General features: G+C 41.2%; 1 pseudogene; it reads left to right on the forward strand.

Annotated features, from left to right (window-relative positions):
• Positions 1 to 4,638: 4,638 nt before the first annotated feature.
• LOC135529096 (zinc finger protein 239-like) lies at positions 4,639 to 9,671 on the forward strand (annotated as a pseudogene).
• The last annotated feature ends 2,180 nt before the right edge of the window (positions 9,672 to 11,851 follow it).

Here is an 11,851-nt window from a genome sequence, read left to right on the forward strand (position 1 = left end):
CAGAACACTGTGGATATACAGTACCAGTCAAACGTTTCAGAACACTGTGGATATACAGTACCAGTCAAACGTTTCAGAACACTGTGGATATACAGTACCAGTCAAACGTTTCAGAACACTGTGGATATACAGTACCAGTCAAACGTTTCAGAACACTTACTCCTTCAAGGGTTTTTTTTTTTTTTTACTATTTTCTACATTGTAGGATAACAGTGAAGGCATCAAAACGATGAAATAACACACATGGAATCATGAAGCAACTAAAAAAAGTGTTAAACAAATATATTTTAGATTCTTTAAAGTAGCCACCCTTGTCTTCTGATGACATTTGCACACTCTTGGAATTATCTCAACCAGCTTCATGAGGGAAGTCACCTGGAATGCATTTCAATTAACAGGTGTGCCTTGTTAAAAGTTAATTTGTGGAATTTCTTTCCTTCTTAATGCATTTGAGCCAATCAGTTGTGTTGTAACAAGGTAGGGATGGTATACAGAAGATAGCCCTATTTGGTAAAAGACCAAGTCAATATTATGGTAACAACAGCTCAAATAACAGAGAAGCGACTGACCTTCATTACTTAAGACCTAAAGGGCAGTCAAGAACTTCTAAAGTTTCTTCAAGTGCAGTGGGAAAATCCATCAAGTGCTATGACGAAACTGGCTCTCACAGAGGACAGCCACAGGAAAGGAAGACCCAGAGTTACCTCTGCTGCAGAGGATAAATTCATTAGAGGTAACTGCAGCTCAGATTGCAGGCCAAATAAATGTTTCACAGAGTTCAAGTAACAGACACATCTCCAACATCAAAGGAGACTGGCGTGAATCAGGCCTTCATGGTCAAATTGCTGCAAAGAAACCACTACTAAAGGACACCAATAATAAGAAGAGCCTTGATTGGACCAAGAAACACAAGCAATGGACATTAGACCGGTGGAAATCTGTCCTTTGGTCTGATGAGTCCAAATTTCAGATTTTTGCTTCCAGCCGCTGCCTCTTTGTGAGACGCAGAGTAGGTGAACGGATGATCTCCGTGGTTTCCACCGTGAAGCATGGAGGAGGTGGTGTGCTGGTGACACTGTCTGGGATTTATTTAGAATTCAAGGCACACTTAACTAGCATGGCTACCACAGCAAGGGATATTTGACCAAGAAGGAGGATGGTGGAGTGCTGCATCAGATGACCTGGCTTCCACAATCACCCGACCTCAACCCAATTGAGATGGTTTCAGATAACAGAGTGAAGGAAAAGCACCCAACAAGTGCTCAGCATATGGGAACTCATTCAAGTCTGCTGGAAAATCATTCCTCATGAAGCTGGTTGAGAGAATGCCAAGAGTGAGCAAAGCTGTCCTCAAGGCAGGAGGTGGCTACTTTGAAGAATCTAAAATCTATGTTGATTTGTTTAACACTTTTTTGATTACTGCATGTGTTATTTCATAGTTATGATGTCTTCACTATTATTCTACAAAGTACTAAATAGTTAAAAAATAAAAATACATATTTTTTGAATGAGTAGGTGTGTCCAAACTGTTGACTGGTACTGTATATATGTATACATGTAACCGGTGCTGTGCTGCACCGCTGTAGCTCTGCGTTGTGTGTGGTTGATTGACACTATAGACGTGGACTTTGGAGATCCGGTAGTTTTAATTAATCAGAACTCACTCTCTGCATCCTGCATCCAAAAGGAAATAAAACATTTGTAGAGCCACATTATGTTTTGCGAATCGTCACCTCTTTCTCTCATAGTGCATCAACATGATTTTCGAATACAAACCTTAGTACAGCCTCTCCTTATTATGGATCAACACATGACATATATTACATAGATAAACCACATGCCTGCATCCAAAAGGAAATAAAACATTTGTAGAGCCACATTATGTTCTGCGAATCGTCACCTCTTTCTACAACAGATGCACAATAGGAGGGTCTGGGATCATTCGAGGAGCTGGCCATCGTTCACACATACAATAGCCTGCTATTAACCACATGTTGAATTCAGAATGTTGATATCATCCTACAAAGTACAATTACAAGTGCATCTTAACAATACCATCCACTTATGAGTAACCTCTAAATATACATCATTATTCATGAACGAAACACAATGTGATTATGACTTTGTGCTTAAAAGAATCAAACGTTTTTGAAGACGACAGAAAAGGCGCGCCAACCTCACAGTGCATCCAAATGATCTGAGCACGAGCACGCAGGGCAAAACGTAAACACACACTCCCCTTCTCCCAGGATGCAGGCATGCGTAATAAAACAGATCAACACGACATATTAACATATGAACCTGGTGAAATTCACATAGTACTTTAACAACTGTTATATACACAAATATATATATTATACACTACATTAAATAAATATTTATACTTTGTACATTTTGAATGCATAGCAGGACAGAAAAAAATGGTCCAATTCACGCACTTATCATGAGAAAATCCCTGGTCATCCCTATTGCCTCTGATCTGGCGGGCTCACTAAACACAAATGTTTCGTTTGTAAATCATGTCTGAGTGTTAGAGCATGCCCCTGGCTATCCGTAAATGTATAAAAACAAGAAAATGGTGCAGTCTGGTTTGTTTAATATATGGAATTTGAAATGATTTATACTTAAGTACATTTTATCAAATACATTTACTTTTGATACTTAAGTATATTTCAAATCAAACAATTTTAGACTTTAACTCAAGCAGTATTTTACTGTGTGACTTCCCCTTGAGAAAAGTTCTATTAAGGTATCTTTACTTTTACTCAAGATTCACAATTGGGCACTTTTTCCACCACTTGGGCCAGTAACCGAAAGGTTGCTGGATCGAATCCCGAGCTGACAAGGTAAAAATCTCTCTCCGCCCCTGAACAAGGCAGTTAACCCACTGTTCCCCCGTAGGCCGTCAGTATAAATAAGAATTCGTTCTTATTAAACTGACTTGCCTAGTTAAATAAAGGTTAAATAAAAATAAATAAATACAAATTATTATATTTATATTTAAAATCACTTGGAGCTGATTTCCTGGTGTTGTATGTTTATTTGTTTTGCTCATTAAAACTTGGGGGGAAATCAAACCACCCGTGGGCCGCCAGTTGGGGAAACGTGGTTTATACTTATAGTCCAGTTGGGGTGGTACTGCAACACATTGACCAACCGCTATTAAACCCCACCAAACAAGGACAAGTCCTGTTGCGCTGCGGGAGTCGGCGAACAGGAAGTTCCGGGCAGGCGTCAACCATAATGATAGCGTCAGAACTGTTCTCTGAAGACGATAGCTTTTATGTCCGTTTCAAATGTATTACTAAAAGGTATGTCATTGCACGTTTAAATTTTATAATATCGAAAGAGCATGTCAGGTCAGAAATCCGTCAAGTTATTATCGCGTTTGTTAATAAGGGTTTTATGACGTGTTATTGTTGTGCTAAACCGAGTGAAGAACGTGCTAAAAAATATATTGTTAGTCATATAACGTTAGTTACCTAGCTGACGTTAGACTTTATGGTTAATTTACATGATTTCGTCAATGTAATTTCATAAATAATCAATTGATTTGAGATTTCTGAGTTCGTTTGACATGTTTATTATTCTGATTATTTCCATATGTTTATGAGCTGGTAAAATGGCGGCGCCTCTCGGTCTGAGTCAATAGACTTGCAGGCTGTGCGGCTGCACCAGAGAGACAGTTTCAGGGTTGTTTTACTGTTTAGAAGCAGAATGTCATGTTCATCTGATTTCTACATGTCACCGTAACAATATTCAGGCACATTCAGTTGTTTCTATATTTATCTATAGTTGTTACTATGGTGTGAATGGGGAAATACAATCGTTTTTTTGTGGGTGAAATAAGTAGAAAATAGTGCATCAAACAAACTGCAACCTTGTATTAAACGTTTATTTATGTGAATTTAGGTAGTCTACTATATATTAACTGCACTTAGGGAGTGAACATTGTTTACAATAAGGTCCTCTGAAAGGAAAATAGATGGCCATCTCTTCAACAAAATATATATTGAACTTAACCCCCCCCCCCCCACCTGAATGCTTTTGGACATTGTCTTCAATAAAAGAGGCCCAGTGTGTGGAGGAACAGTATATTTTTGGGGGGACGAGGCCTAATCAACAATAAAATCACAGCACAGCCATTGGTTATACAGCATTAAACACGTTTGGGATTAACACTTGTGGGTTGGAATAACCTTTCCCGGTATTTACACCATCCCAGCAACTATCATAGAAATACAGTATAACTTTGCTCTGTGCTTCCTCCCAGCATGCACTTGGTATTCTGTAGGCTATGGATCATTTGATTGACATCACACTAAATAGCCTATAGTCCCACTTGATATTGTGCTTCCAGCAGAGAATCAGAGATGAGGGGAGGCATCAGAAATTGAAAAAGCATAACCCTAATTTTCCTCCAGGTAACCATTCTGTACATTTAGATCCATCTCTTACTTTGTGTAATTTAAAGTGTGAACTTTCTGTCTAATGTGGATTAATGTTTTGTTCTCAATATTTAACTACCTGATCTGTTGAAATGAGATGATTGAACAAGAAAAATACATTTTTAGAGAATATAGAAAGCGCCAGAACTGTCAAGAAAATAACTTTTTTGTGTCTGTTTGTCTTTATTACTACAGACCGACTCAGATTAAGTCTGAGGCCAGTAACGTCAACAGTGAGGACAAACCCAGCCTGCGTCTCTCCTTCCACACTGAGTAGAAACCTACAGTCACTGGGTCCTGATTGTGACCGTGGAGCCCAGTTTGCACTGCAGGATCCAGAGATGGCATCAGTGAAGCTGGAAGACTGCAGTCAAACACTGGAGCTGAATGTCAACATTAAAGATGAAGAAGAGGAGGAGAAGATTGGGACAACTGTTAGTCATGGTAAGAGCTGGTTCTATCTATAAGTTATCTTCATATATTAGACCTCCATAAGTTATGACCAGTCTATTGCTAGGTTGAATTCTGTAATTCTGACATCACACATCCCTGAACAACTGGGCTATCTGGAGTGATCAGAGAGGAGACTAAAGAAGTGAAGTGGACAAACTGCCAGTGTTTTAAAGCTCTATGAAATTAGTCTGTGTAGTTACTAACCCTTGTGATAGTGAGTGAAGGATGATATGAAATTAGTCTGTGTAGTTACTAACCCTTGTGATAGTGAGTGGAGGATGATATGAAATGAGTCTGTGTAGTTACTAACCCTGGTGATAGTGAGTGGAGGATGATATGGAGTCTGTAGTTACTAACCCTTGTGATAGTGAGTGGAGGATGATATGAAAATTCTGTAGTCTGTGTAGTTACTAACCCTGGTGATATGAAATGATTATGAGTGGACCCTTGTGATAGTGAGTGGAGGATGATATGAAATGAGTCTGGACCCTTGTGAGTGAGTGGAGGATGATATGAAATGAGTCTGTAGTTACTAACCCTGGTGATAGTGAGAGGACGATGATTATGGGTAATGATTTTCACCCCTTTAGCCTTAGACTGTTGTCAGGGTTCTGGTCAATTCCAGATCATTCAGGAAATACACTGAAATTCCAATTCTCTTCAATGCTTTTCAATTAGTAGCATGTGGAATTTGGAATTAGGTTCACTTTCTGAATTGATTGGAATTGAAAAGGAATTGACCCCAACCCTGACTGTTATCCACTTTTAGAATAGTTTTATTCCCCTTCTGTATTGTACAGCCTACTGATATGAAGTCACATGACACCCGGTACAGCCAGAAGAGGACTGGCCATGTCTCAGAGTCTGGTTCCTTCCTAGGTTTCTTCCTTCTAAGGAGTTACTTTCCTAGCCACTGTGCTTCTACATCTGCATTGCTTGCTCTTTGGGGTTTTAGACTGGGTTTCTATAAAGCACTTATAGATGTCAAATGTATTTCACGATACACTTTTTACATCAGCAGTCGTCACAAAGTGCTTTACAGAAACCTAAAACCCCAAAGAGCAAGCAATGCAGGTGTAGCTTCATAAAATACATTTGACATGAAAATCACACCAACTGACTGGTTCTTCTGATGTTGTTCACACAGGAGATCATGTTGAGACATTCTCTACATTCAGAGAGCAACAGCAGGAAGATCACAGAGCCAAGAGGTCTCACCACTGCCCACATTGTGAGGAGATTTTCCCAATTCTATCAAAGCTAAAATTACACCTGAAAATACACACAGGAGAGAATCTGTATTCCTGTACTGACTGTAGGAAGAGATTCACAACATCAAGGGCTCTGACACTTCATCAGAGAGTGCACACAGGAGAGAAGCCTTACTACTGCTCGTACTGTGGGGAGAGTTACTCTCAACAGAGCAACTTCAAAAAACACCAACGTTTACACACAGGAGAGAAGCCTTACTCCTGCTCTGACTGTGGAAAATGCTTCACAACTTCATCTGAGCTAACAGTTCATCAGAGAACACACACTGGAGAAAAGCCTTACATCTGTTCTGACTGTGGGAAGAGTTTCTCCCACCTGTGTAACTTTAAAGCACACCAGCGTATACATTCAGGAGAGAAGCCATACTCCTGCTCTGACTGTGGGAAGAGTTTCTCCCGATTGTATACCTTAAAATCACATGGACGTACCCATACAGGAAAGAAGCCTTACTCCTGTTCTGACTGTAGGAAGAGTTTTTCTCACCAGGGTAGCTTTAAAGCACACCAACGTATACATACAGGAGAGAAGCCATACTCCTGCTCTGACTGTGGGAAGAGTTTCTCTCAACAGAGCAACTTAAAAACACACCGACGTACACACAGGAGAGAAGCCTTACTACTGCTCTGACTGTGGGAAGAGTTTCTCTCAAGAGAGCAACTTAAAAACTCACCAACGTAAACACAAAGGAGAGAAGCCTTACATCTGCTCTGTCTGTGGGAAGAGTTTCTCTCTACAGAACCAATTTAAAACACACCAATGTATACATAAAGGAGAGAAGCCTCGTCAGTTTTCTCAGACCAGCTGAGATAAAAAATTTAGTGATGGAGTGATTTTTATCTGATTGCTTGACTTAGACTGAAATAGGTGCCAACACTTATTTTTGGTGCTGGTACTGTTTATATTTAGCTTCAGGATCTCCACAATACTTTTGAGCTAACAGGAACAGGAACTCATGCAATAGAACATTTCAGGGCCTGGTACTCCGCTCTGTTAAGTTCCTGCCCAAGTCAAGCGCCGGAACTCACAACATGTATCAGATAGAGATGGTGTGATGATCAGTCACCATTAGTTTGAGGGGGGGGGGTTGGTTTTTATTATATAGTTACCTGTTTAATGATACACAGTCTCTGAAACGACAATATGTGTTTATTAAACTGTCTTTTAAAACTAGGTTAGTTATTATAGTTATTCATCATCAATGGATTTGGATAATTGCATTCAGTGGCATTACTAGTCCTGGGCTTTCGGGGCTTCATCCCCGGATGTTTTAGGCCCCACACTTTGGATGGTAAAAACATATATATCCGTGTATCCGTAAAGTATTCAGACCCTTCCCTTTTCCATTTTTTTTTACATCCTTATTCTAAAGTTTGATAGTGAAATTTCTTGCATATGTATTAAAAATAAACAGAAACCTTCTTTACATCAGTATTCAGACCCTTTGCTATGAGACTTGAACTTGAGCTGAGGTGCTTCCCTTTTCCGTTGATCATCATTGAAATGTTTCTACAACTTGATTGGAGGCCACCTGTGGTAAAATCAACTGATTGGACATGATTTGGAAAGGCACACACCTGTCCATATAAGGTCCCACAGTTGACAGTGCAAGAGTCAGAGCAAAAACCAAACCATGAGGTCAAAGGAATTGTCTGTCAGTAGATCCTGAAACAGGATTAGGTTGAGGCATGTATCTGGGGAAGGGAACCAAAACCTTTCTGCAGCATAGAAAGTAACCAAGAACACAGTGGCCTCCATCATTCTTCAATGGAAGATGTTTGGAACCACCAAGTTTGCCCGGCCAAACTGAGCAATCGATGGTCACTCTGACAGAGCTCCAGAGTTCTTCTGTGGAGATGGGAGAATCTTCCAGAAGGACAACCATCTCTGCAGCACTCCACCATTCAGGCCTTTATGGTAGAGTGGCCAGATGGAAGCCACTCTTCAGTAAAAGGCACATGACAGCCTGCTTGGAGTTTGGCAAAAGGCACCTAAAGGACTCTCGTACCATGAGAAACAATATTCTCTGGTCTGATGAAACCAAGATTGAACTCTTTGGCCTGAATGCCAAGTGTCACGTCTGGAGCAAACCTGTCACCATCCCTACGGTGAAGCATGGTGGTGGTAGCAGCATGCTGTGGGGATGTTTTTCAGCAGCAGGGATTGAGAGACTAGTCAGGATTTAGGGAAAGGTGAACGGAGCAAATTGCAGAGAGATCCTTGATTAAAACCTGCTCCAGAGCACTCAGGACCACAATGACCCTAAGCACACAGCCAAGACAACGCAGGAATGACTTTCGCGACAAGTCTCTGAATGTCCTTGAGTGGCCCAGCCACAGCCCGGACTTGAACCCGATTGAACATCTCTGTAGAGACCTGGAAATAGATGTGCAGCGACGCTCCCCATCCAACCTGACAGAGTTGGTGAGGATCTGCAGAGAAGAATAGGAGAAACTCCTCAAATACAGGTTTGCCAAGCTTGCAGCATTATACCCAAGAAGACTTGAGTCTTTAATCAATGCCAAACGTGCTTCAACAAAGTACTAAGTAAAGGGTCTGAATACTTATTTAAAATGTCATATTTGAGTATTTAAACAAAAAAATAAATCTAAAAACCTGTTTTTGCTTTGTCATTATGGGGCATTGTGTGTCGATTTGATGAGGGGGAAAAGACTGGCCAATCAGGAAAGCGCCTCATCTACCACCATTACCAAACCTTGAACCAGCTGCTAAACAAGGTAGCGAATCAGGAGAAAAGGATAATAAAATGTTTTCAGACCTGGAAATAGGAGTTTCCTTTCACATGATACAGAGGGAGAACTAATGTACAGGATTTCCCATTTGCACGTAAGTTGTTGAATAGTTTAATAAACTGTTGTAGTGAATGTTGATTTTTTTTAGCAACCCATTATCGACTGACAGGTTCAGGTTGTCTCACTACACTGAACAAAAATATGAAACGCAACATGTAAAGTGTTGGTCCCATGTTTCATGAGCTGAAATAAAAAAATCCCAGAAATGTTTCAAATACACAAAAAGCTTATTTCTCTCAAATGTTGTGCGCAAATTTGTTTACGTACATGTTAAAGAGCATTTCTCCTTTGTCATGATAATCCATCCACAGGTGTGGCATATCAAGAAGCTGATTAAACAGCATGATCATTACACAGGTGCACCTTGTGCTTTGTACAATAAAAGGCCACTTTATTAAAATGTGCAGTTTTGTCACAACACAATGTCACAGATGTCTCAAGGTTTGTGGTTGGCTTGCTGACTGCAATAATGTCCACCAGAGCTGTTTCCAGATAATTTAATGTTAATTTCTCTACCATAATCCGCCTCCAGCCTCATTTTCAGAGAATTTGGCAGTTTGTCCAACCGGCCTCACAACCGCAGACCACATGTAACCATACCAGCCCACGACCTCCACACCCGGCTTCTTCACCTACGGGATTGGCTGAGAGGGTTGCTGAGGAGTATTTCTGTCTGTAATAAAGCAATTTTGTGGGGAAAAACTTATTCTGATTGGCTGGGCCTTGCTCCCAAGTGGGTGGGCCTTTGCCCTCCAAGGCTGCATCCCTGCCCAATCATGTGAAATTCATAGATTATGGCCTAATTAATTGCATTGAAATGGACTGATTTCCATATATATTAACCCAGCAAAAAAAATAAACGTCCCTTTTTCAGGACCCTGTCTTTCAAATAAAATTTGTAAAAATCCAAATAACTTCACAGATCTTCATTGTAAAGGGTTTAAACACTGTTTCCCATGCTTGGTCAATGAACCATAAACAATTAATGAACATGCACATGTGGAATGTTCGTTAAGACACTAACAGCTTACAAGCAATTAAGGTCACAGTTATGAAAGCTTAGGGCACTAAAGAGGCCTTTCTAACTGACTCTGAAAAACACCAAAAGAAAGATGCCCAGGGTCCCTGCTCATCTGCGTGAATGTGCCTTAGGCATGCCGCAAGGACTGCAGATGTGGCCAGGGCAATAAATTGCAATGTCCGTACTGTGAGATGCCTAAGACAGCGCTACAGGGAGACAAGACAGGCAGCGGATCATCCTCGCAGTGGCAGACCACGTGTAACAACACCTGCACAGGATCGGTACATCCAAACATCACACCTGCGGGACAGGTACAGGATGGCAACAACAACTGACCAAGTTACACCAGGAAGGCACAATCCCTCCATCAGTGCTCAGACTGTCCACAATAACCTGAGAGTGGCTGGACTGAGGGCTTATAGGCCTGTTGTAAGGCAGGTTCTCACCAGACATCACTGGCAACAACGTCGCCTATGGGCACATACTCACCATTGCTGGACCAGACAGGACTGTGAAAAACGTGCTCTTCACTGACGAGTCGCGGTTTTGTCTCACCACGGATTCACGTTTATCGTCGAAGGAATGAGCGTGCCTGTACTCTGGAGTGGAATCGATTTGGAGGTGGAGGGTCCGTCATGGTCTGGGGCGGTGTGTCAGCATCATCGGACTGATCTTGTTGTCATTGCAGGCAATCTCAACGCTGTGCGTTACAGGGAAGACATCCTCCTCCCTCATGTGGTACCCTTCCTGCAGGCTCATCCTGACATGACCATCCAGCATGACAATGCCACCAGCGATACTGCTCATTTTGTGCACAATTTTTTTGCAAGTGGAGGAATGTCAGTGTTCTTGCATGGCCAGGGAAGAGCCCGGATCTCAATTCCATTGAGCATGTCTGGGACTTGTTGGATCGGAGGGTGAGAGCTAGGGCCATTCACCCCCAGAAATGTCTGGGAACTTGCAGGTGCCTTGGTGGAAGAGTGGGGTAAAATCTCACAGCAAGAACTGGCAAATCTGATGCAGTCCATGAGGAGGAGATGCACTGCAGTACCAAATGCAGCTGGTGGCCACACCAGATACTGACTTACTTCTGATTTTGACCCCCCCCCTTTATACAGGGACACATTATTCCATTTTTGTTAGTCACATGCCTGTGGAACTTGTTCAGTTTATGTCTCAGTTGAAACTCATGTTCATACAAATATTTACACATGTTACGTTTGCTGAAAATAAATGCAGTTGACAGTGAGAGGATTTTTCTTTTTTTTCTTTTTTTTTGCAGAGTTTATGTGTGTATATACAGTGGGGCAAAAAAGTATTTAGTCAGCCACCAATTGTGCAAGTTCTCCCACTTAAAAAGATGAGAGAGGCCTGTGATTTTCATCATAGGTACACTTCAACTATGACAGACCAAATGAGAAAACAATTCCAGAAAATCACATTGTAGGATTTTTAATGAATTTATTTGCAAATTATGGTGGAAAATAAGTATTTGGTCACCTACAAACAAGCAATATTTCTGGCTCCTTGGGAGCAATTTCCAAACGCCTGAAGGTACCACATTCATCTGTACAAGCAATAGTACGCAAGTATAAAGACCATGGGACCACGCAGCATTCTGTCCACTAGAGATTAATGTACTTTTGTGCGAAAAGTTCAAATTAATCCCAGAACAACAACAAAGGACCTTGTGAAGATGCTGGAGGAAACAGGTACAAAAGTATCTATTTCCACAGTTAAACAAGTCCTATATCAACATAAACTGAAAGGCCGCTCAGCAAGGAAGAAGCCACTGCTCCAAAACTGACATAAAAAAGCCAGACTACGGTTTGCAACTGCACATGGGG

The sequence above is a fragment of the Oncorhynchus masou genome, unplaced genomic scaffold, assembly GCF_036934945.1.
Source record: "Oncorhynchus masou masou isolate Uvic2021 unplaced genomic scaffold, UVic_Omas_1.1 unplaced_scaffold_1090, whole genome shotgun sequence".
NCBI lineage: Eukaryota > Metazoa > Chordata > Actinopteri > Salmoniformes > Salmonidae > Oncorhynchus > Oncorhynchus masou.